At 46.9% G+C, this 25,683-nt stretch overlaps 1 long non-coding RNA gene across 2 annotated transcripts; it reads right to left on the bottom strand.

Annotated features, from left to right (window-relative positions):
- Positions 1-2,166: 2,166 nt before the first annotated feature.
- LOC310680456 lies at positions 2,167-25,636 on the bottom strand. 2 transcript variants are annotated; one of them, XR_014512781.1, is made up of 3 exons: positions 25,554-25,636; positions 5,068-5,155; positions 2,167-2,567 (listed from the first exon to the last, which is right to left on the bottom strand). It is a non-coding gene; the product is annotated as an uncharacterized lncRNA (long non-coding RNA). The 2 variants fall into 2 exon arrangements; XR_014512782.1 differs by lacking the exon at positions 25,554-25,636 and adding an exon at positions 8,596-8,758.
- Positions 25,637-25,683: the final 47 nt, after the last annotated feature.

Raw genomic sequence — 25,683 nt, 5'->3', positions numbered from 1 at the left:
TCTGAAAATACTGTGATGAAAAAGCAGCTCCTTCACAGCTGGAGGTGGTGTCAGAAGGTGACTTCCATCAATTCAGATTTCCAGCAGATTGACGTTTGTTCCGATTGAGCTTTAAAGAGCAGGTTTTCACTGGGAAAGCTCAGGAGCAAAAACGAAAACAAACAAAGGTACTCGGACATGGAGCTTTCAATCTCAGGCAATACCTGGAAAGGGCAGAATAAAGGTAAGTGTAGATTAGCCCTCTGCTGCCCAAGTCAGTGCTGGCTTCCCCTTACTCCATTTTGAATCTCATTCTTGCCTAATGGACAGAAACTCAGGCACCACCACAATAATGAGAACAGGCAGTGCCTTGGAGGAGGAAGGGCAACTGGGAGGAGCAAAGAAAGAAGAAACGCCATAGTACACCTGGATCAACACAACCAAACACCTTCACTGCCCCAGCTGCAACAAAATATGTCTCTCCCATATTGGTATGTAACTCTCCAATGGTTTGATTTCACCCCCAAAGGTGCATTCTGTCATTGTCTCCTGAGACAGACGGCTGCCAACCAACAAGACCAACCCGAACAGTTCTGCATCTCTCAATAGAATCCATTTCCATTAAACATCAGATTTGTATCCTGTTGTTTGTATGTTTCTGTTTTGTACATTTATTTAGTTAACTTCTCCTAGGCTGCTGTTCCAGCAGTTCAGAACAACTTACGTCAAATAAAAGAAAAATACATTTAGGAGGACAAAAAAAGCAGCATCAACAACATGCCACTACAGATGAAAGCAGCCCCACACAAAAACTGATTTCTTCATCAAAATCCAGGACAGAAAAGGCAGGGCTTGCAACCTCTCCTCCAGCAAGATAATGAAGTTGCATCTCTCCTAAACTCTTCAGAGAGAAAGCTGTATTTAGGGACAATCACTCAGAATGCTCAGCTCTTGATTGCTGACGTCTAAACCTGCCACCGAAATGGAACAGACAGTACAACCTGCTGAATCATTCAGGGAAGCATATGTAGCTCTTAAGGCATGAAAGTCCCAGGCCATCCAAGGTTTTAAAGGTTCAACCACTATTACCTTGAATTGGTTTCCATAGCAAACCAGCAAGCCCACATAACTGCTGCAGATGTGGTTCAAATATGTACCTTTCAACTCCTATTAAGAGGTGGGCATCTGCATTTAAACCCTCTCAGTATCTGTACAGGATTTGAAACTGTTTTAGGAAGTACCATCGCTTTAACTACTTTTATATATGTAATGGTTTTCAATTTGTTTTATGTATGCAATTGTTTAGGTGATTTCATATAGGAAATTATTTGTATATGGTTTTATTGTATTGTGAATAGGATGTTCCCTTAGGATGTCCCTATTTTAATTAGAGAAATATTGGAAGTAACACCCCCCCCCAGCCAAGGAGATAAGAAGATACAACCTTTAGAAGACATCTGGAGGCAGCCCTGGACAGGGAAGTTTTTTAATGTTTCATGTTCTACTTTGCTTTTAAATATGTTGGGAGCCGCCCAGAGTGGCTGGGGAAACCCAGTCAGATGGGTGGGGTATAAATAGTAAAATGGTGGTGGTGGTGGAATAGTACATCCTTATTTTCATCGGAGGGACGCGGGTGGTGCTGTGGTCTAAACCACTGAGCCTCTTGGGCTTGCCGATCAGAAGGTCAGCAGTTCGAATCCCCATGATGGGGTGAGCTCCCGTTGCTCGGTCCCAGCTCCTACCAACCTAGCAGTTCAAAAGCACGTCAAAGTGCAAGTAGATAAATACCATGTCAGTCCCTTCTCCCTCCTCCCAGAAAAGCCAGCAAGAGCCACACACAGGCTCTGCTCAGCACTCCCATTAAAGAGCCGCGCGGAGCGTGTGTGCGGCTCTTGCTGGCTTTTCCCCCGAGGAGGGAGAAGGCCTCCTGCCTGCATTCGCTCTAAGACACGCACACATTTCCCCTTACTTTTTAGAAGGGAAAAGGTGCGTCTTATGGAGCAAAAAATACGGAAGGTACCGCTCCAGTGGGAAGGTAAACGGCATTTCTGTGCACTGTTCTGGTTTTGCCAGAAGCGGCTTAGTCATGCTGACCACATGACCCAGAAAAACTGTCTGCGGACAAATGTCGGCTCCCTCAGCTAGTAAAGCGTGATGAGCACCGCAACCCCAGAGTCGTCTGCGACTGGACTTAACTGTCAGGGGTCCCTTTACCTTTACTTTCATCGGAGAAATGTTGGAGGGTATGATTGTCAGCTGCAACCCACAGAAACCCCCTACCCAGGCCCGGCCCACTGATGAGGCAAGGTGAGGCGCTTGCCTCGAGCAGTGGAAGTCCAAGAGCAGGCACCTGCCTCACCTCCACCCCCTCCCCAACTTCCAGTGGAGAAGCCTCACCAGCAGAGGCAACGGTTCCTGGCAAGATCTCACTGTCATGGTCTGGTTCATGGGCGATTGACGTCCCGGCTGGGTACGTCAGGACTGGGGGCAAGATGGCGGGGTGGGAGCAGGAACAGGAGTCCAGAAGCCAAGAGTCAGGAAGCCAAGAGTCCGAGGGTCAGAGAGCCGGGAGTCAAGAAGCCAAGGGTCTGAGGATCAAGAAGCAAGGGGTCAAGGAGCCAAACGCAGCAAAGCAAGAAACATGTTGCTGTGGCAAAGAGCCGAAGGGAAATGCTGACCTTATATCCCTTCCCGGCTCTTGCCGCCAGGTGCTGTGAGTTACCAATCGGCCTCACCTGTGCCGTCACGCCTTGCCTCTCCAGAACAAACTTAGGAAGGCCCCAGTCCTGCAAAGTCCTACTGGTCACAAGGCCTGGCTCCTGCACGCACTCCTGACACTCAGTGGAAGCCAGGACCACTGCCACTGTTACACCCAGTGGCGTAGCATGGGGGTGCAGGGGGGCCGGCCGCACCGGGCGCAACATCTGGGGGGGCGCTCGCACTCGCAGCTCTCTGCCCCTACCTGGCTCACTCACTCTCTCTCACTGCAGTGCTGGCTGTGCGAATCTGATCCGAGCCGCCGGGTCGCCGCCTACTGTGGAGGGGAGGGTGCCAGGCGTGCGGTGCAGTGCGGAGAGAGAGCGAGGGACTACCTGGGGGAGGGACAGTGCAGCGGGGGGGCGCAAATTACTTGTCTTGCCCCGGGTGCTGACAACCCACGCTACGCCACTGGTTACACCGGCACCGTTGTGCAATACTAGTAAGAGTGGCAGCAAGGGGCTGGGAGGGCAGTGAAGGGGCAGGGAGGGGCACATTCCCATTTCCCCATAAGAAATCAAATGGGGCACGCCTCCCCTAACCCTGACCCGACCTAGCAAGATTGCAGCCCTGCCTGGAGAAGTTGGAAGGGTAACCAGAATAATAGGCTCCCTGTTACTTAAGCAGCACTTCCATGTTAGCATGCACCCCGTGCACATCCCAGAGTGCATTAACACAGCGCAGAATAGATTGCCTTCTCCAACCCCAGTGTTAAGAACTGAGCAAAGATGCTCCCAGGTAATTCTCCAGCCGGCTAACCTGGCTAGGGACTATCCAAGAGTCTGCACTGCCACCCTCTGGCTGCCAAGTGAACAGCACACTTGCGTCACCTTTGGAAAGCGGGAGAGATGATACGATGAGACTTCACGTCGGCATTAAATAATTTGAAGAGACCCATTTCAATTAACCTTCACTCCAGTAAGAACTGCAGATATAGGTGTGAATTAAACCTGCCGACCCTGGCTTCACTCACATTTAGGCAGAGCCAAAGCTTGCACTTAATAATACATTTATTTTCTATCGAGGGAGGTGTTGGTGCTAGCTAATTACTGGCCACTGGCACTGGGTTATTACTGATCAAAGCTGAAGGATGAAACTCGGAGAGGGGAACATTAATGAAGTGTTAAAGCTTTCATCACTTTGGTGCATTTGGGCATAAACCGTAATCCCCTAAAACTACCACGGTCATTATCCCTGACCATTTACTGGAGCCGATGGGAGCTGAAGACTGTTGCGTTCAGAAGCCAGGGACTCTTAGAAATAAGAATCTGGACCCAGACTTTGCGCAGTAGATATATTTTTTTTTAAGAGTTCTTTTCTTGCAGAATTCCCCGTCCTTCCAGAATTCCCCTTGCTGCAAAATCCTGGAGTGGATTAGTCTCTGGTTAGCCCAGAGCATTCAAAAATCCCGGATTGGGACAGGAAATGGATCTGCCAATAAACATTACAGCAGGGATTGGGAACTAGCAGTGGCGTAGCATGGGTTGTCAGCACCCGGGGCAGGGCAAGTAGTTTGCGAGCCCCCCCCCCCTCTGCACTGTCCCTCCCCCAGATAGTCCCTCGCTCTCTCTCCACACCGCACCACACGCCTCACACCCTCCCCTCCACAGTGGGCGGCGACCCGGCGGCTCGGATCAGATTCGCACAGCCAGCACTGCAGTGAGAGAGAGTGAGTGAGCCAGGTAGGGGCAGAGAGTTGTGAGTGCAAGCACGCCCCCCCCCGATGTTGCGCCCGGTGCAGCCGCCCCCCCCCTGCACCCCCTACGCTACGCCACTGGGAACTAGTGGGGCTTACTCCCCAAATTCCGGTTGTAGGACTGTTTTCCATTTCTTCCCGTATTCACCACATGTACCACTATTTCGGTTCTGCTGCAGATTGTCTTCTGCCATAAACTATGTTAGAGAGCCAGTGTGGTGTAGTGGTTAAGAGCGGTAGTCACGTAATCTGGGTAACCGGGTTCGCGTCTCCGCTCCTCCACATGCAGCTGCTGGGTGACCTTGGGCCAGTCACAGTCTCTCAGCCCCACTCACCTCACAGAGTGTTTGTTGTGGGGGAGGAAGGGAAAGGAGAATGTTAGCCGCTTTGAGACTCCTTAAAGGGAGTGAAAGGCGGGATATCAAATCCAAACTCTTCTTCTTCTTCTTCCTCTTGCTGTCTGCTGTTCCGTATGTCATTACATTATTCTACCCCATTCATTTCAAAGCAAATGAAATGAAATGAAATGCAGGTGGGAGGGGTGTAATAATTAGTTCATCATTTGCGGTGGCAGCAAAGACCTGACAGATTCATAGCATTGACTTCCATTCCAGACACGAGACGACTAAGCAAACCTTGGGAATTTCAGCTCCCGTTGCTTGTTTTCATCAGATGTCTCTGACATCACTAGCTGGGAACCCTGTGGGTCTGCTGCCCTGTGCTCTGTTGAAGAAAAGCATGGATAGAGATGGATTAAATAATGAATAAATCACTGCTTTTGAATTATGGATCAAAGATCTCTGCTGCAGCAACAGATGGCCGTAATAGCATTCTTGCGAAACATCACTTTCAAAAACATCTCACTCACCTTGACTAAATTTGTGAAATTATTCCACAATGGGGATTTTTTCTCATTCCCCCCCTCCTCCCAAAGAAAACTGGGACAAAATCCTAAAGATGCAAACACAGGATGCCTCAATATTATCACTGTTTTGCAGGCATTCTGAACCGTAACCCTCAAAAAGTACCGTTCATTTGCTATTGCTGCTATTTAGATACTGCTTTTATGTTTTATTTTGCATTGATCATATTTCAATGTTTGTATTTCTTGATTTATTTTTATTTAATGTAAGGAGGAGAAGGGGCCAGGTGAGCCTCTCTGGGGATGCTGTCCCACAGCCAAGGCCATCCATTTGATAGTCACCAGCCTTGTTTTGCTTGGCAGGAGCCCTTGAAGCAGGCTGTTGGGTCTCTTTCAAAATCTATGCTGTGTGATCAGCTCTCAGTGCAACGGGGGGGGGGGGGGAGGACACATCATCAGGAAGGGATGTTGTATGAAGCCAAGGTAGCTCAGAACTTGCTGTTCTAAACAGGCTCTGCAGCCAACAACACCTGCAGATTTATAGGCATCGCGGTCATTTGCATTTCCATCAGGCATCCTTCGAAGGGGCCCAGAAGTACCCTATCAATTTTTCATCAGCTTTCCTCAGTCAAAAAGCCAGCTGAACATATGCTGTGTAGCACTGCTGGGACAGGTTTTCTATTTTTCCCTTTCCTGTGTATATTTTAACCAGACTATCTACCCTTTCCCATCATCTCTCCCGGCTCAGCTGGATGCAAGGAGATTAAATTTGAAGAATAATATTCTCGTTGTTCCCCCACCCCCCACATTAGCTAAAAAAACATCTCTCTTACAGTTAATTATCAGTGATCCATATTTCATTGTCCTCCAAATCACAGCTTTCCCACACTTCCCCCTCCCACAATCCCGTTTCTCTCTTACCCAGGCCTGGCCAGCTCATGGGGCAGGCTGAGGCAGCTGCCTCAGGTGGTGGAATGCCAAGAGGAAGGGCCCTGCAGAGATCTCGTGAGATCTCACTGGACCCCCTTGTTGCCAATGCTGCTTTGAGGGTGCTGCTGCACGACCCAGATAAGGGAGGCTGTGGTAGGGTGACACCTTCCTGTTCTCCCCTCAGGCAGTGAAACTTGACACAACACCCCTGCTCGTACATATCGCTGGTCCAAGAAAATCTAGACCGACCAAGGGAGAAGTGTGGGAAGGCAGCAATTTAGAGGTCAATGTCATACAGGCAATGGATAATTAATGTGGGTTGTTGTTGTTGTATGGTCATTTAGTCATGTCCGACTCTTCGTGACCCCATGGACCAGAGCACGCCAGGCACTCCTGTCTTCCACTGCCTCCCGCAGTTTGGTCAGACTCATGTTAGTAGCTTCGAGAACACTATCCAACCATCTCATCCTCTGTCATCCCCTTCTCCTTGTGCCCTCCATCTTTCTCAACATCAGGGTCTTTTCCAGGGAGTCTTCTCTTCTCATGAGGTGGCCAAAGTATTGGAGCCTCAGCTTCAGGATCTGTCCTTCCAGTGAGCACTCGGGGCTAATTTCCTTAAGAATGGATGGGTTTGATCTTCTTGCAGTCCATGGGAGTCTCAAGAGTCTCCTCCAGCACCATGATTCAAAAGCATCAATTCTTCGGCGATCAGCCTTCTTTATGGTCCAGCTCTCACTTCCATACATCACTACTGGGAAAACCAAGGCTTTAACTATACGGACCTTTGTCAGCAAGGGGATGTCTCTGCTTTTTAAGCTGCTGTCTAGGTTTGTCATCGCTTTTCTCCCAAGAAGCAGGCGTCTCTTAATTTCATGGCTGCTGTCACCATCTGCAGTGATCATGGAGCCCAAGAAAGTAAAATCTCTCACGGCCTCCATTTCTTCCCCTTCTATTTGCCAGGAGGTGTGTGTATATATCCACATTAAATGACAGTATGGATGTGCCCTTTATTAGTTCAGTTCTGCCAGTCTCTGGCCCCATTAATCCTCTCCTATCCTCCACCATAGTATGTCAGTGGTACCCTTCAAGAGGTGGAACAGCCAGGTAAAAATGAGGTCAGAGCTCCTGCAGCTTTGTTAGTAGTTGTATGGGCAATCTATCCGGAAGATAAATTGTACTTTGAGGAGTTAGTGGTCTGACATGGTTCCCCTTCCTGCCTCTGTCCCCCACACACCCGACCTTCTTGTCTCTTGTTAAGTTATTTGATGGCATGAAAACCAGCCTTTAGTGTCCTAATCAGTTGGGAGGAAGTGATAGTGCTAGGTACCTTCTTTGATGTTGGACATTGTTTTGAGAAAGTGAGGCATTGGGAGGGGGTGCCTAATGAATAATCTCCACTTAGCCAGTAATGAATGATCTGCATGTAGCCAGTCGGGCAAGCAACACAGGCTAGCTAACTATAAATTGGATGGTTGTGGGCAGAGTTTTTTGAGAAGCTCGTGCACGGAATTGATCGGCAGCAGGGCCATGCAAACTGAGGCTACCTGGGGGAGTCACTTTGCCGCTTCTTGAGGGCTTCTAAGTGGCAGATTGAAGTGCTTGCTTGGTATGTATATATTGCTTGCTGTTTAGAATAAAATCTTTAATCTTCTCACTCACTTGTGTTTTGTATTCCTTTTGAATCTCATTTTAAAAGAGCCAGCTTGCATTTGGCAAAACAGTTGTTTAGAAGAGGCAATTTCAGCAGGGGCAGCTTGTCATGCAATTATTATTATTATTGTATTTTTCTGTTGTGAACTGCCTTGAGATTTGTGATTGAAGGGCAGTATACAAATAATAATAATAATAATAATAATAATAATAATAATAATAATAATGCTGGTGTGGATCCCTAGTATCTCCTGTTAGGTCTGGGAGAGACTCCCTGCCTGAAACCCTAGAGAGTTGCTACCAGTCAGTGTTGACAGTACTGAATTAGATGGACCAACGGCTAAAGCAGCTTCCTAGGTTTCTATGTTCTTTGGGCCACCATACCAAGAGGAAGAATTAAACCTATTGAGTGCTGTCTTCTCCCCCCCCCCCCCCCGGCGTTTATTATTTCCTATTGAATTACTCCAAATTATACTACTCTGACATACAAGATGGCACCATACGTTTCTTACTTGCACAATTGCTTCTTGAATCATATGTCGCCTGGGGAGTTTGAAGTAAATACAAGTTATTCCTTAAATTAGTCTCCTTCGTTTTTCCGAAGCGTTAGTTATTTGATTGAAAGGTGGGGAGGTTTCTCCTACTGTGTAGGAGGCAAAGACGTAGATTGTTAATTAGCGGGCTCAGTCGTTTCAAGACTTTGGGAGGGTTTTAGCCTTACCTTAGGAACCTGTTTGTAATCAGATTCTGATTGGTATTTCAGGCTGAGTGAGAGCCAAAGTTGCTGCAGAAATCCATTAATAGGTTATTTTCCCATGTTTCCGGCAGCTGCAGTGGGAGGGGGAGGATAGAAGAATTAGCACGGTACTGCTGCTCAGGAAACGGGCTTGACGCTTTCCTTGCCATGCCATTTTACTGATTTAAATCCTACCCTTTTGAAGCACTAAGTAAGGTAGAAAAGGTAATGGACGCCTGGATGGTTAAGTCCAGTCAAAGGTGACTGTGGAGTTGTGGCGCTCATCTCCCTTTTAGGCCGAGGGAGCCGCTGTTTGTCTGCAGCTTTCCAGGTCATGTGGCCAGCATGACTAAACAGCTTCTGGCACAACGGGACACCATGATGGAAGCCAGAGCGCATGGAAACACCGTTTACCTTCCCACCACAGTGGTACATATTTATCTACTTGCACTGGCATGCTTTCGAACTGCTAGGTTGGCAGAAGCTGGGACAGAGCAATGGGAGCTCACCCCGTCATAGGGCTTTGAACCGCCGACCTTTCGATCGGCAAGCCCAAGAGGCTTGGTGGTTTAGACCACAGTGCCACCCACGTCCCTAAGGCCACTAAGTATCCTTTGCAACACACAAGTATCTCTAGTGGTTCCCTCTAAGAGCCAAATAGCTCAATAGTTTCATTGCAAAAAAGGCAAAATAGAAAGGTGGTCCGTCCGTCCCCGCATCTGATCACAGCCCAAATCAAGCCCCCTCTTTAGCAGCTTGAAATCATTATGATTTTAAGACTAGCTCCATCGGGCTTTCCCAACAACTGCCCCACAGGGCCCTGGTGAGACTATTCGCTCTTCTTGCTCAATTCCTGTTTTCGCTGGCTCAACCTGACCATGCCCACATTTTATTGCATAGCAGGACCGATACCCACCCTCACGGCTGTTGTAAACAAAGGACAGGTGCAAATACCTTATTTCTCTTAGGGGCTCAGGCACAGTTACCATTCACATCGTGCTTTTTAGGAGCAGATCTGCATTTTAAAGCACTGTGTCAGAGCACTTTTTCTTTTTTTCCCCAGCACTTTCCCAGCAAAATCCCACTCTTTAACACTGAATCGGAACAAACAGCCATTCGGATTTTCTGTGGGTTGCTGTTTGCTTCGATTTAGCTGCAAAGAGTGGGTTTCTGCCAGGAAAGTGACATGACCAACAAAAAAAAAGTGCTAGGACATGGCACATTCAAGTAGGGTTGCCATATTTCAAAAAGTGAAAATCCACACAAAAGTTGTTGGGCTTTTATTTGCAAGATCTCAAAAAAAAAAGAAGTTTTTGAGATTTTTTTTAAGGAAATTCGCAAAAAATATAGACATATAGGCTGCCATACATATGGATTTTCCCAGACACCTCAGCGATTTCTGCCTGGTCACTGTTACTGACTGCTATATTCGGGCTATGTCCAGGAAATTCTGGACATATGGCAACCCATAAACACAACACAAATGGAAGTCTGGATGAGCCCTACGTGAGTGCACAGTTGCTGAGCATTTTGCAGGAATTGTCTGAGGTGCAGCGCAGCTTGCACTGCTGACACATACAGTCATATCTTGGGTTGAAGTAGCTTCAGGTTAAGCATTTTCGGGTTGCGCTCCGCGGCGACCTGAAAGTAACGGAGCGTGTTACTTCCGGGGTTTCACCGTTCACGCATGCGCAGATGCTCAAAATGATGTCACAAGCATGTGCGAAAGCGACGAATCGCAACCCACACACGCGCACATGCGGATCCCGTTCGCATCCAGAGGTACCACTGTATATCTTTATGAGAAAGGCAATAAGAGAGAGGAACCTCCAAGCTTCCTAGACTGCCCATCTTGCCCTGACCTCTGTTGATCTTCCTTCAACGCTAGGCTGATACTCCTAGGGTTGCTGACCTCATGCCATATTTCCTTTCCTTCTTCCTTCTTCATGTTCCCCCATGGGAGCAGCCATGAGGGCAAGCATAGATCATTGCACCTCCATTATAGCATGATAGATCTGGGGAACTTTCCTACCAACATGGATTTCCAATAATAAAGATTAGCTTTCTTGTTTTCTTAAACCTGGTGTGTGATTGTATCCAGAGAAAGTCACAGAGCTATGTTCTCAGAGTTCCCTAGAAAGGCGGGTCAGCTGTTAAGCCATTCTGAGAACTGGAGCTCTGTGAAGAGAATAGGGGTCTCAAAACTCTTGCCACCCTTAATAAACCTCAGTTCCCAGGATTCTTGGGGAGGAAGCCATGACTGTTTCAAGTGGTAAGATTCTGTTTTGAATGTGTAGTGCATATGGAATCTGAGAAGTAAGAATTTGTGTTGGGGCTTATCTGCACTTAGCTTCCCCCTGCTGTTTCCAGACATGGTCTGTGCTTAAAAGCTCAAAAGCTCAATCCATGAAAAACCCAAATAGATGTTTGCTGCAACTGAGCACTAAACAGGGTTTTCACAGGGAAAGCTCCAGGGCAAAAACAAAACACAAAATGCTAGGACAACAGAGGTTTTAAGCATGAGCAATGCATGCAAGGGGCAGGACAAAAGGTCAGTGTGGCTAAGCCCTTAAGTCTTTCAGCAAGTGAAAACACACACAAAAAAACTCATGGCTGTGGCTCTTTAAGACTAATAGGGCAGAAAGCCAACAGTAGACAGAGTCTGAGCCAAGGGCAAGCAGAGTCAACCAATCCTACTTTTCTCTCCATCCTCTTCCCCACGAGTTCGGCAAAAGCAACTCTGGAACTAAAGTGAGGGAGTTGGTCACGTACGCCCTCAACTGTGGACATCCCAGAATTGCAGAAGCCACCATTGTTGGGATACTGCCAGGGAGACAGCGTCCATCATGACTCCACGTCGTCTCCAGAAGTCCATCGATCTCCCGTAGACACGCAGTATCAGCAATTAGCGACAGGCGCTCCAGAAATAGCTTCCCACATTCCAGAGCCGATGCACGCTCTTATCAGCAGATAATGCACAGCGAAAGATGCAGTCAGGAGAGCATGATTTACAAGTTTATTCAGCGTTGATCAGAACAAAGAAAAACATGACTGCCTGCTTGAGAGTTCCGGCAGAGAGAGGCAATATCCTAACAATCCCGGCTTCTGAATACATCCTGGGGTGTCCTGCTTTGGCTCCCGTGAGAGAGCAGCCCCCAAAGACATCTGTTTTGGGGGAGGGTACTCTTGCGCGTGTCACCTGGTTCCAGCAAGAGCCCAGCTCCAAAAAAGACATGCGCCCAGGTTTTCCCTCTGCAGCATGTTGGAGAGTATGTGATAGGTGGTGCCACCCCCCTGGAGTAAGAAAGCAGGCAATTGGAGGGTGGTGAAGGGCAGACTAAGGTTGGTTGGGAAGCAAGCACCCCATTCGCCCTAAAGGACCATGCCCAAGAGTGCAATTGTCATATGGGATTGTTGCAACGCATGGTTTTCGGGTGCAGGGGCATAGCTAGCTGCTTTGGCACCAGTAGCGGTGGGTGCAGGGTGATCCGCACACAGGGCCACAGCAGCGATCTACAAACTGGGGTGCCATGGCGCTCCACCCAGGGGGGCACCACAGCAATTCATGCACGGTGCCATGGCGATCTGCGCATGGGGGCACAAGCTGCCCAAGGAGTCCACCTGGTGGGCGCAAGCCCCACGCTGCCGTTTCAGGCAACGCGGAGCCCCAAGCCACCCTGTCACTCCCAGGAGAGACGTGCTGCAGGCCAGACCCAACAGTAAGTGCCGCCCCCCGCAAAGTGGCATTTTGTCACCCCCCTCAAGGATGACACCCAGGGCGGACCACACTCCCCGCACACACCCCTTCCTAGACCCTTGTTCGAGTGGCCATTTTGTAATGTGTGAAGCAGCTCTTGCTGGCCTCTTCTGGCCACTCAGAAGTCTGCACTGATCATTCCTGCCATCTAGTCATTCCGCAGCAAAAGGCACTCAGTGGAAGAAACCCTCCCCCACCCCACCGTGCCCATAACATAAAATATTGGGCTAAGCTGCAAGCCACTGATCCACTGAAGTGCTCACCATCGCAAAACCAGGCCTTTGGCCAAGGCACAGCCTGACCCCCTCCTTTGGTAATTCTTCGGCTGGGGAGGGCGAGATATAAATAAAAAATTATTATTATTATTATTATTATTATTATTATTATTAAAACAAAGGAGAGACAGGGTTGTCAGAGCGCCAATGAGCCCTGCCTTTTCTTCCGGCGTGGCTTTAATTCAGATGCTCCAAAGTCACTGGATCTCCTACGTAAATACAGCCATACTTCAGGTTACAAACATTTCAGGTTGCATTTTTTTCAGATTGTGGACCGCCAAAACCCGGAAGTACTGGAACGGGTTACTTCTGGGTTTCGGTGGTCACGCATACGCAGAAGCGCCGAATCACAACCCGTGTGTGTGCAGATACGCCACTGCGGGTTGCGAATGTGCATCACATTTGCGGATCACATTTGCAACCTGAGCGTCCGCTGTACTTGGAGGAGAAAAATAAGCAAGCATGTTTTGAGTTTTCTACAAATGTAGAATAATTGGCTAAACAGAATTCCTAATCAGCCGCCTACACCAGCTAATCTGAATTCTCTCTGTGGCGAGAGCTTGTTTACTGCTGCTTCAACAAAGATCTCACTACAGAGACTGGAAGAGGCTTGAGCATAAGAAAGTGTTTGTTTTGCGGTAATCGGTCCCCAGATGTCTTACTGCCGTGCCAGCAAGTGGAGCGTTTGCTTCTGAGCGCCAGGCTCCAGCTGCAGAGCAAAGCAGCAATGGAAGGCAAGATGTCGCCCTTTCATTCCAGATTGAATTAATATGGGCAAATAGAAGCCAGTCACCACAGAGCCTGGAGCAAGCCTGCAAAACCTGTGACCCGTGAAGCAGAAAACAACTTGCCAACTATGGAGTGTGGACTGCCTGTTCCATTTTTACAGTTATAGTCAGGCAGCAAAGAGGTCCCTGGCAGGCTGCCCTAGATTGCTGGTGGGTTTCATTCACCTAGGTGGGCTCACAAACTGTATTTGGAGGGAGTATTAAGGGGCAAGCTTAATGGACCAGCTGAGCAACTGATCCATGGAGTGCCACATCAGCAAACATTTCCCTGATGAAAGTAAGGTAAAGGGACCCCTGGCCGTTAGGTCCAATTGCGGACGACTCTGGGGTTGCGGCGCTCATCTCGCTTTATTGGCCAAGGGAGCCGGCGTACAGCTTCTGAGTCATGTGGCCAGCATGACTAAGCCGCTTCTGGCGAACCAGAGCAGCGCACGGAAATGCCGTTTACCTTTCCGCCTGAGCGGTACCTATTTATGTACTTGCAGTTTGACGTGCTTTTGAACTGCTAGGTTGGCAGGAGCAGGGACCGAGCGACAGGAACTCACCCCATTGCAGGGGTTCGAACCGCTGACCTTCTGATCGGCAAGTCCTAGGCTCTGTGGTTTAACCCACAGTGCTACCTGCCTGGCAAAAGTAGGGACATCTTATTCAATAATAATAATAATAATAATTTTTATGTGTTGAGAGGTTCTCCAGATTTGGAGGCAGTGAAGGAGACGTGAAGGGAGAGGAGAGGAAGAAGACACTATTTGCACAATTGGAAGCTGTTTTGACTTAACTGGAGTCAACTCTCTGTTATTGGGAGGGCAAGTACTGTTAAACTTCATTTTTTAATTGTGTATATTTCTTGTTCCAACAGGCTTGGGGGAACAGATTGTTTTTAAGGAAAGGGCTGCGGCTGTTGTGTTTTTATTGTAATGATATCTATGTTTTAATTATATATCACACACACACATACAGGCATTGTAGAGTATGACGTGACCACATCGGTCTTTAACCTTCTGCAATGCAAGAATCTTTTACCCAATGTAGAACTCAAACCCACAACCCTGAGATTAAGAGTCTCTGTTGTACCTATTGAGATATATATTCTGTTTAATCGTAGTTGTTTTTAAAGTATTGCTTTTTCGCTGTTTCTGATTTAGCTCTAAGCCACCTTGAGTCTCTGTCCAGGGGCGTGTCACAGTCTTTTTAATGTGAGCTATATACAAGTAGAAGAAGAGAAGAAGAAGAGTTTGGATTTGATATCCCGCTTTATCACTACCCGAAGGAGTCTCAAAGCGGCTAACATTCTCCTTTCCCTTCCTCCCCCACAACAAACACTCTGTGAGGTGAGTGGGGCTGAGAGACTTCAAAGAAGTGTGACTGGCCCAAGGTCACCCAGCAGCTGCATATGGAGGAGCGGAGACGCGAACCCGGTTCCCCAGATTACGAGACTACCGCTCTTAACCACTACACCACACTGGCTCTCAAGTATTTACAAAAGCAGTTCATACAGAGTACCTGCACCTTAGGCAAACGAATACTCTCCACCACAGCTCCACCACACCACAGCACAACCACACCACAACCACAGTTACTGTTGAACAGGCTTTCCTTCTAAAACAGGTGATGGCCAATCACATTCCTGCTGAGTCACTCTGACCCAGCACTTCACAGAGTATTGCATCAGCCTTTTGAAGCCTGCAGACTTACTCATCATCCTGCAAATCCCAACACTCCTCCTTAAGTCAAAGGCTTGAGACCTAATAATACTCTTAAGTCTCAAAATTTAGGAGCATCCAAACATTTTGTATACAAATCCGCCACATTACATTTTGTGTTACAGTGCTGTACCTTTAACACATTTCTTTCCAAAGCATTTTTCACATTTCTGTATCTTATAGCAATATGTTTACTCTTGCTCTTAAAGTTCTGTTGGTTAGCAAGCTGTTGTGCAGCCATGTTGTCACTTAGCACAGTGATTGGCATTTCAGAAGGTATTCCAAGCTCTTTTGTTAGACAAGCAAACCACTCTATTTGTGATACACATTCGCTTATGGCTGAGTACTCTGCTTCACAAGTACTTGTGGCAACAAATGTTCGTTTCTGGGATTTCCACTGAACCAGGGCATTTCCAATATATATGGCATAGCCAGTGGTAGACTTTCCATTTTCTCTGTCCCCCCAGCTGGCATCAGCGTATGCATAGACTTGCTGATCATATCCTGTATCCAGCACCAGTTTGTAATCTTTTGTGCCTTTCAGATACCTTAGGATTCTTTTAAGTGCTACCCAATCTCTCTGAGCCGGGTCTGCACTTCTTTGGCTTAACATGTGCACTGCCAATGTTATGTCGGGTCTTGTCCAACAACTTAAATATAACAGAGAACCCAGCAGAGAATGAAAAGCTGTTGCATTCTCACATTTTTGTCCTTCTGGTTCATTTTTGTACTGGGTAGTTATGGGAGTGTCAACCTCATTTGCCCTCTCCATTCCATATGTCTTCAGTAACTTTTTGATTTTTTCCTTCTGACTCAGAGAGTAGACGCCCTCTTCATTTCTCTGAACCTCTACTCGTAAGTAATTCTGAATCTCTCCCAAATACTTCAGTTTGTATTTGTTACCTAGGCTGTTTATAAACCAGAACACTTGCTTTTGTGCAGTTGTTATTAGACAGATATCGTCAACATACAAAAGTAAATAACAAACACTTCCTTGCACCATTGCTGAATAAAAACAGGAATCAGCCAGGCTTTGTTTGAATCCTATCTTTTTCAAAGTTGGGTCTATGCATTCATGCCATAGATGTGCACTTTGGTGTAAACCGTATAGTGCCCTTTGCAGCTTTAACACCATGCTGTCTTTTTCCAGCTCATAACCTGGAATTTGCTGTAAATACACCTCGGCGTCAGTAGGAGCATTTAAATATGCTGAGGCAACATCAAAATGATTAACTTTTAACCCTCTCAGACTTGCCATTGCTAAAACTGATTTTACTGTTTCAGCCTTTGCTGTTGGGGCAAACACTTCATCATAAAGTATCATTTTCCTTTGTGTAAAGCCCCTTGCAACCAACCTGGCTTTCCTCTGACAACTACCATCAGCCAGCTTTTTCACTTTAAAAACCCACTTACAGCTTATGGGCTTTTTACCTTCAGGCAATTCTGTAGGTACAAACACATTGTTGTTTAGCAGAGAGTTATACTCTGCCTGCATTGCCTTTAACCACGCCTCTTTCTCTAGAGTAGGTAACTCTTGCACTTCTTCAAAGTTTTCTGGCTCAGTTACACAAACCTGGTTTATGGTGGCTGGGAACCCATAACGGTTTGGAGGTTGACCTTTATTACTTCTTGCAGACCTCCTTGGTTCATTAATCTCACCCCCTTCATGACTGCTTTTGGGGTGGATTGATTCTGGAGATTTACCTCCTCCTGTCCCTGTTGCACTTTCTTTTTCCCCCTGCTCCATGCTAGCAGCTGGAGAAAAATGCTCAACCTTTACCTCCTCCCTTTCAGTTTCTCTGGGAGAGCTGCCAATTCTTAGCTTTGTTTCAACTGCCTTATCAGGTACGCTCAGCAGTAAACCTTTTTCTGGCAGCAGGTTTGCATGTATCTTGGGCCAATTTCTTTGCTCATTAAAGCTGGCTGATCGACTATAACTCAAAAGATTTTTATCATCTTCAAACCTGTAGGCTTTCGTACCACTTTCATACCCAAGAAATAGCAACTGCTGTGCCCTTTTCCCACCTTTTCTTCGGTTCTTTACAGGTATGTCAACCCACGCCTTTGTCCCAAAGATTCTCAAATGTTGCAAACTGGGACTTTTGTTATAGAGAATTTTATAGGGTATGTCATCTAGTACCTTTGACCACAAGCGATTCCCAATATAATTCGCTGTCTTAATACTCTCAGCCCAGTACTTAATTGGAAGATTTGCATCTGCTAACAATGCTTTCATTTGTGTCTGCAAGACACCTCCCCTACGCTCTGCTACTCCGTTCTCCTGAAGCGTTGCCACATTGGTAAGCCTATGTTTAATCCCTTGGGAACGCAACCAGTTTCTTAGGGAGCTTGCCATAAACTCTCCTCCCCTGTCTGTCTGAATAGAGCACACCTTTTCGCCAAGTTGCCTTTCTACCCTTCTTACCAAGAACTTCAAAGTTTGGGCAACGTCAGACTTTTGCTTTAATGGATAGACCCAGCCAAATCTAAAATAGTCATCCACTAGGATCAAACAGCACTTGTTATGGGAGACACTTGGTGGAAAAGGACCAGTTACATCAGCATGAATCAACTCCAGTGGTTTTTTGGTTTCTCTCTGGCTTGCTCTTGCTACTGGGCAAGCCCTGCTTTTAACCTCCTTGCAGATATTGCAGTCTAAGTAATTATCACAACTTTTAATGTTTTTCATCCCCCACACAACTCCAATGTTTTGTTCAGCACCTTAAAGCTAGCATGAGCCAGACGCCTGTGCAGGAGATGAATACACATAACATGGGTTGGGACATTTTGCACATTTGCAACCTTAGACTCACACTGCAGAACATAGATATTAGTTCTAAGGTTAGCATTTGCCAACACTGCCCCATTTTGCTTTATCTGGCACTGATCTCCCACAAAGTTTACTTCAAAGCCTGCTTTTGCCAAGTCTGGAATACTTAGGAGATTGTTTTGCAAACTAGGCACACACAACACATTCCTGAATGTGTGTCCCAGCTGTGGGAATACAACCTCCCCCTCACAAACCACATTAGCTTTCTGGCCCGTAGCAAGACTTGCATGTTTTTTGTTTGAAGCCCTAGCATCAGTTAGCAATCCTTTTCTTTTACAAAAGGTTTGAGAAGCTCCACTGTCCAGAACCCACAGCTCTTCCTTTTCTTGACCATCTGCAGACACCCAAGCAGTAGATTCTCTCTGCTGCCCCCTGTGCTTCTGCTGGTTTTGTTGCTTTCTCGGGCAGTCCCGCAGCAGATGTCCACTGGACTTGCAGCAAAACCACCTTTTTACTTTGTTGACCACTGACTGGTCTGCAGCAGCTCCTCCTGGGTGTTTCTCCGGCTCCCAACACCTCTGCTCTTCCCGGCTGTTGTTCCCTCTGGGATGCTCCAACAGCTGGGCTGAGGTCATCTTTTGCTCTGCACGCCTGTCCTCCTCTGCATACAACCGTCCAGTAACGTATTCCAGAGTCAGCTTATCAGTCTGTACAGACTCGAGGGAATTGACCAGCATATCATAGCTGTTATCAAGGGAACTCAGGACTATAAAGACTTTGTCCTCTTCCCCCACAGGCCTCCCTCTTAAGGCTAGCTCCTGAAAACAGCCTGTTAGGAATTTTAGGTGGTTCACCAGGGAGTCCCCCGGGTTTCCTCCGACACCGGTACAGTCTCCTGGTCAATGTTATCAGTGAGCCAGCTGTCTCTCGCACATGGACAGCCTTGAGCGCATTCCATGCCTCACTTGCCATCACCTTATCAGCTACGCAGACTAGCTGGCTGTCGTCCACTTCAAGAATGATCGTAGCCAAAGCTTTCTCATCCTTTTCTAGCTGGGCCTCTGCTAGTGCCAGCTTTTCATCGTCGTCCTCATCCTCCTCAGGGGGCTGCAGTGGAGTTTCCACCACCTTCCACAGGCCCTCACGCTTGAGGAAGTGTTGCATGCGGACCGTCCAGATGCTGTAGTTCGTGGCTGTCAGCTTCTCCAGCAACACGCCAGTTCTGGACTGCTCCATCCCTGCAGTTCACCTCCAGCACCCACGGCTAGATAACTGCCACCTGTACTCTTGCGCAGCGGAAGTGTGCTGGGTCCATAACCCTGTCGCAGTCTTTTTAATGTGAGCTATATACAAGTATTTACAAAAGAAGTTCATACAGAGTACCTGCACCACCACACTACAGCACAACCACAATTGCTGTTGAACAGGCTTTCCTTCTAAAACAGGTGATGGCCAATCACATTCCTGCTGAGTCACTCTGACCCAGCACTTCACAGAGTATTGCATCAGCCTGTTGAAGCCTGCAGACTTACTCATCATCCTGCGAATCCCAACAGGGCGGGGGGAGGGGAGGCAGGATATAAATCAGGCTTCCTCAAACTCCACCCTCCAGATGTTTTGAGACTACAATTCCCATCATCCCTGACCCACTGATCCTGCTAGCTAGGTATCATGGGAGTTGTAGGCCAAAAACATCTGGAGGGCCAAGTTTGAGGAAGCCTGATATAAATAAATATAATAAACATAATATGGTGTGAGTCTCCAGGAGATGTTTTGTACAGTGGTACCTCGGGTTACATATGCTTCAGGTTACAGACGCTTCAGGCTACTGACTCCGCTAACCCAGAAATAGTACCTTGGGTTAAGAACTTTGCTTCAGGATGAGAACAGAAACCGTGCTCCGGTGGCGCAGCGGCAGCGGGAGGCCCCATTAGCTAAAGTGGTGCTTCAGGTTAAGAACAGTTTCAGGTTAAGAACGGACTGTTCACTGGGGCTGCCATATTTCAAAAAGTGAAAATCCGGACACAAATGTTGCAAGATCTTTTTTAAAGAAGTTGTTTTTGAGCGCTTTTTAAGGAAATTTGCCAAAATCTATACTTCCAACAATGGTTGCCACCAGGAAAACCGGTTGCGATTTCTGACCAGGACGCTGTTTCCAACAGCTGTGTTCTGGCTAAGTCTGGGAAATTCATATTTTAGCACGGTTCCTTTTCTGAAAATGCAACAGAGAAGAAGAGGCTGTATCTGCTGTCTGGTGCAGTTGCCAGTTTCAGTGAGTAATTCTGCACGAATCAAACTTCTCCGCACCGCTCAAATAAATAACCTAATGGCGAAGTGCACCAGCCCTTAAGCTGCAAACGTTTAAACCTGGTCAGCAGCACCTACTGGTTTATCATCCATCTATTGAAGGGTGGGCATTGGGTTCAAGGAGCCCAGTACCTACCTTGTAGCTATACAGAGGGTCTTGAAAATATGCCCTCAGTTTCCAAACCTTTCGGAAGAGCTGGAGTAACATATTTTCACTGAAGATAATCACCCTGGGAATCAGAGGATCATGTTTGCCTTCATGAATATTCAGCAGCTAGTACATTCACCTTCAGGTCTGTAATTTGAATTCCATGTTTCCCTCTGGGACCAGTAGCACTAAGCCTGGTAAATACTTTACAACGTCCGTGGAGAGACTCTGAACGCAAAGGAGCAGCATAAAAGCTGAACAGAGATTAAATATGAATGGGCTGAGCTGCAGCATTTAGTAGTTAAAAGCCGCATGCTGTGCTTCGTGGGGGTATGGCTTTCTCGCCAGTGTCCTGGGATAATGATTCCAAGTTAAGGCGTCTATAGATGTTACACAAGAACCAGTGCAGCTTGCTATTTCACTTTCCCAAGCATGCAGAAGACTTCTTGCCAAACTTAAACCAGATACCTTTAAGGTGGTTTGTAAAGACCTCATAATACTGGCTTTTTTTGTGGTGAAAACGTTTCAAATGGGTAGAGTTTTACAATCACCGTTAGGCTTTTACTTTTTTGCATTTCCAACATACGTAGTTTGGGTATCATAATACCTACAGGGTTTGGAAGGATCCCTTCTTTTAAAATGGCTCCCTCGTACCACCGTGAAACACTGGGCCCTTAAAATACGCAAAGAAGCAGAAGCAGAAATTGTGACATTGGAGGAATTAGCACAATTGCCTGAAGTATTTATTTGTTTAAGTTATTTAATTTATTTATTTCATTGGTTCTCCCCTTCCCCATTCTGTCCTCACAACAACCCTGTGAGGTAGGTTCAAATGAGAGACAGTGACTGGTCCAAGGTCACCCAGTGAGTTTCATGTCTGAGTGGGGATTTGAACCCTGGTCTCCCAGGTCTTAGTCCAACAGTTTAACCACTACACCACAGTGGCTCCCATCCTTCTGCCCAAAAGAGCAATCCTTCGTTCTGCTCAACTATATCTGCAATACAGCCTCATCCAACACCAGCCGACTCCATCCTTAAGATTGGACTCTGCTCATAGTCTGCACGAGAATCTGTGGTGAGGGGACTCATAAAAAGGCCTTCTCTGTGTTGGAGTGTGGTGGAGTCTCCTTCTTTGGAGGTCTTTAAGCAGAGGCTTGACAACATATGTCAGGAGTGCTCTGATGGTGTTTCCTGCTTGGCAGGGAGTTGGACTCGATGGCCCTTGTGGTCTCTTCCAACTCTATGATTCTATGATTCTATGGGGGCCTTGACTCTGGAATGATCTCCCCCCAGAGTTGCATGTCTTCTTTGTGGTTGGGGTTTATATGCCAACTAAAACAGTTTCTATTTTCCTAACCCTTTCATTCTGAGGTGATAATAGTTTCCCTGAACAGCAATGTGTGGGTTGTGTTTTTAAATTATGGTTACATAATAAATGCTTTCGTTCTGTATTTGTTTTGTTCCTTAATCCTTTGTCGCATACAGCCCTTTGCTCTGTTCAAGGAAGGGTCATTTATAAATACAATAAAATGAACATGTAGCGTGATGCAGGTGTTTTTTTCTTCTCTCGTTTTTTGTTTCAAAGCAGGCTTAGCAGAGTCTTGCCCTCCTCTCACCAACCACAAAAGGGAACTGTACAACATGCACATTATCTGAGCAACAGGCTCACCGGCTCCAATGTGGTGGGTTTAGATAGCACTTCTTAGGCAAACCCAACAGATGTTGCCATCAGCAGAAATTGCCCCTGCAAACAGAAGGCCAGTGTCACCACAGCATATTTTTTTCCCTCTGTGAAAGAATACCTGGAAACTGTGTTATATCAGAATATGTAACACACAATGGAGAGCTGCTGTGGCAAAATGCTTACAGTGTCAGACCAGGACCGAGGAGACAAGCTGACCTTGGGGCAGTTACTGCTCCTTATCCTAACCTACCTCGTTGTTGTTGTTTAGTCGTTTAGTCGTGTCCGACTATTCGTGACTCCATGGACCAGAGCACGCCAGGCACTCCTGTCTTCCACTGCCTCCCGCAGTTTGGTCAAACTCATGCTGGTAGCTTCGAGAACAGTATCCAACCATCTCATCCTCTGTCGTCCCCTTCTCCTTGTGCCCTCCATCTTTCCCAACATCAGGTGGCCAAAGTATTGGAGCCTCAGCTTCACGATCTGTCCTTCCAGTGAGCACTCAGGGCTGATTTCCTTAAGAATCGATAGGTTGGATCTTCTTGCAGTCCATGGGACTCTCAAGAGTCTACCTCACAGGATAGTTATAAAATGAAAATAGGGAGAGCCATGCATGCCACCTTTTGCTCCTTGGGATATAAATGCAAGAAAATAAAGCACACATGAATATTATAGGTGATATGAGTGAGGAGGAGTTCAGATGAATCAAATCTCCTGGGATAGCTCAGCTGGTAGAGCATGAGATTCTTAATCTCAGGGTTGTGGGTTCGAGCCCCACATTGGGCAAAATATTCCTGCATGGCAAGGGGTTGGACTAGATGACCCCCAGGGTCCCTTCCAACACTGCAGTTCTATGATTCTGTGATTCATGCTCGTGGAGCCAGTGGAGGTTGATCCATTTGGGCAATTGGTGTGCTGCAAACTTTGTACGCAGGGGCGTCGTGGGTTAAACCGCAGAGCCTAGGGCTTGCCGATCAGAAGGTCGGCAGTTCGAATCCCCACAACTGGGTGAGCTCACGTTGCTCTGTCCTAGCTCCTTCCAACCTAGCAGTTCGAAAGCACGTCAAAGTGCAAGTAGATAAATAGGTACCGCTCCAGAGGGAAGGTAAACGGCATTTCCGTGCGCTGCTCTGGTTCGCCAGAAGCGGCTTAGTCATGCTGGCCACATGACCCGGAAGCTGTACGCCGGCTGCCTCGGCCAATAAAGCGAGATGAGCGCCACAACCCCAGAGTCGGCCACGACTGGACCTAATGGTCAGGGGTCCCTTTACCTTTAATCTTTGTACAAAATTGCAAATTGAGTTATTTTGTACTTATTTCACTTATGAAAATACATACCTTTTAGAACCAAATATATCATATGACTATTACCATGGAAATGATAGGGAACCTAATATAAAGTCAACTCATTTATTGCAAACTGAAGACATCCTACCCTCTTTCATTGTCACACTGTAAGTGACATTCCCATGTCTTTCACCTCTGGTACCCAATGATCAGGACAAAATATGAAACTCTGGGCAAAACTAGACATGGATTTGGTGTGGCTTTGCTATTATGGGACTGGAGTTCAGCTCAACTCCTAGCCAGGTGAGGCTTGTGGATGCAGCAGTGCCATCATGGGGCGTAAGTTGTGGGGTGTCCCGGGAGAGCAAGGCAAGGCATCAGCCCCATGGGACTTGGTTGGCATGTGGGCCCCAGCAAATGCCCAGGTATGCTGGGGATTGAAATGATGGTGAGTGCTGTTGAGGGGACAAGGCTCCAGCATGCCTTAGAAATGTCACACAGCCTTCCAGGTCCTGGAGCTGAGCCCGTCAGCCCTATACATCTCTTTCTACACAATGCATAAAAATATTCCATCTCCAGTCCGCACACATCCAGCCCATGTTCCTACCATGCTGCTTCGGCACTGTATCATCTTGGGCCGATCCCTGCAATTCTCTTTCGCTCCAAATTTGCATGGCTTCCCAGACAGGAAAGCTCTTGTTTAGGTTATGGCCTGGAAGTCTACAGCACTATAGACACAACAAAACAATGTGCCTAAGGAAGGGTGGAAAATCAGAGGTCAAAAGGACCCTTTTTGATGAGAGAGAGTGCCGAACATCAGCCCTGCTGGCTTGGGACTTGCGCATACTGAAACAGAAATCCCTTTCAAGTCAAAGTTTACAAAGGCCCCCCCTCCCCTCTCTTACTTGTAATTCCCAGATCTGCATTTTTTAAGAATGCACCAAACAATTTTGCTTATTTAGTTAATGGGAATCTTTTCAAACAATGAAGAGGAAAAGAGCAATAGTTTTGTTGTAAACTGATCCCATTCCCACCGATCCGCTTGTGGCATTCAACACAAGACAAATGGGAATAAGTGAATAAGCTTTGCACCTGTGCCATTTATAGAACTCCATGTTCAGATTACTGTAGGGGAGTCGCTTGTAAGCATTTTCTGGTTGCTCCTGTAGTTTGGAATTCCCTTTTCTCCTTCCCTCTGTGACCCACAAGGCAATCTATTTTAGGTACCTCCTGAAAACACACTTGGAAAAATCCAGGCAGGAGCTGGTTTTAGCCCAGCAACAACACCCCCTTTTTGAGCAAGGGAGTTGAAAGGGTCATGGGGGCACAACTGCAAGCCTTTTGGGGGGATATGGATTATCTAGGCCCATTCCAATCTGGGTTCCAGCCTAGCTTTGGGGCTAAATCAGCCTTGGTCATCCTGATGTATGACCTTCATTTTGAAGGATAAGTAAATTACGCTACTCTACTGCACTCCCTCCGAAACACCAGACAAGCAGCCTTGATGACTATGAGTGCTTCTTACCAGCTTTGTTTACTATTTTGGATACTTTTGATACTATTGTACAGCTGTTTTATTGTAATTATTTGTATGTTTTAAACAGATTTTATATGATGAGTCCCACCAAGGAAAAAGGCAGGGAATTAATTAATTAATTATTAAGCCATTCCCTGCCAGAGATATCTTGACTAGAGCAGCTACTCTGCGGATTTGTGGTCGAAGACTAGAGATGATTCGCCTATTGCACTAAATACTGATTTTTTTAAATTACATTTTAATCGCTTCTTTCAATTCACTGCGCAGAGTTTTATGGTAAACACGATGAAATGCAGTAATAATAATAAAAAGAAAAATTTATTATTTATACCCCGCCCATCTGGCTGGGCTTCCCCAACCACTCTGGGTGGCTTCCAAAAAAAATTAAAATACTATAATACATCAAACATTAAAAGCTTCCCTAAACAGGGATGCCTTCAGATGTCTTCTAAAAGTCTGGTAGTTGTTGTTCTCTTTGACATCTGGTGGGAGGGCGTTCCACAGTGAGGGCGCCACTACTGAGAAGGCCCTCTGTCTGGTTCCCTGTAACCTGGCTTCTCGAAGTGAGGGAACCGCCAGAAGGCCCTCGGTGCTGGACCTCAGTGTCCGGGTAGAACGATGGGGGTGGAGACGCTCCTTCAGGTATACTGTACAGTATTATTAAGAACCGAAAGAAGCGGTTGGAAATGCATGGGGAAATCGTGCAGCGAATTAGGGCATCGCATCGCAATTGGTGGTAGTGGGGAGAGATTCATTGGTTTCCCGCGTCCCCCGACAGAGACCCCCGGCGATTTGCAAGCGCTCCCTGCGGAGAGGCGAA

Source organism: Podarcis tiliguerta (genome assembly GCF_965153285.1).
Source record: "Podarcis tiliguerta genome assembly, chromosome: 6".
NCBI lineage: Eukaryota > Metazoa > Chordata > Lepidosauria > Squamata > Lacertidae > Podarcis > Podarcis tiliguerta.
The sequence above is the reverse complement of the archived record's forward strand: the minus strand, read 5'-3'. Positions and strand labels throughout refer to the sequence as shown.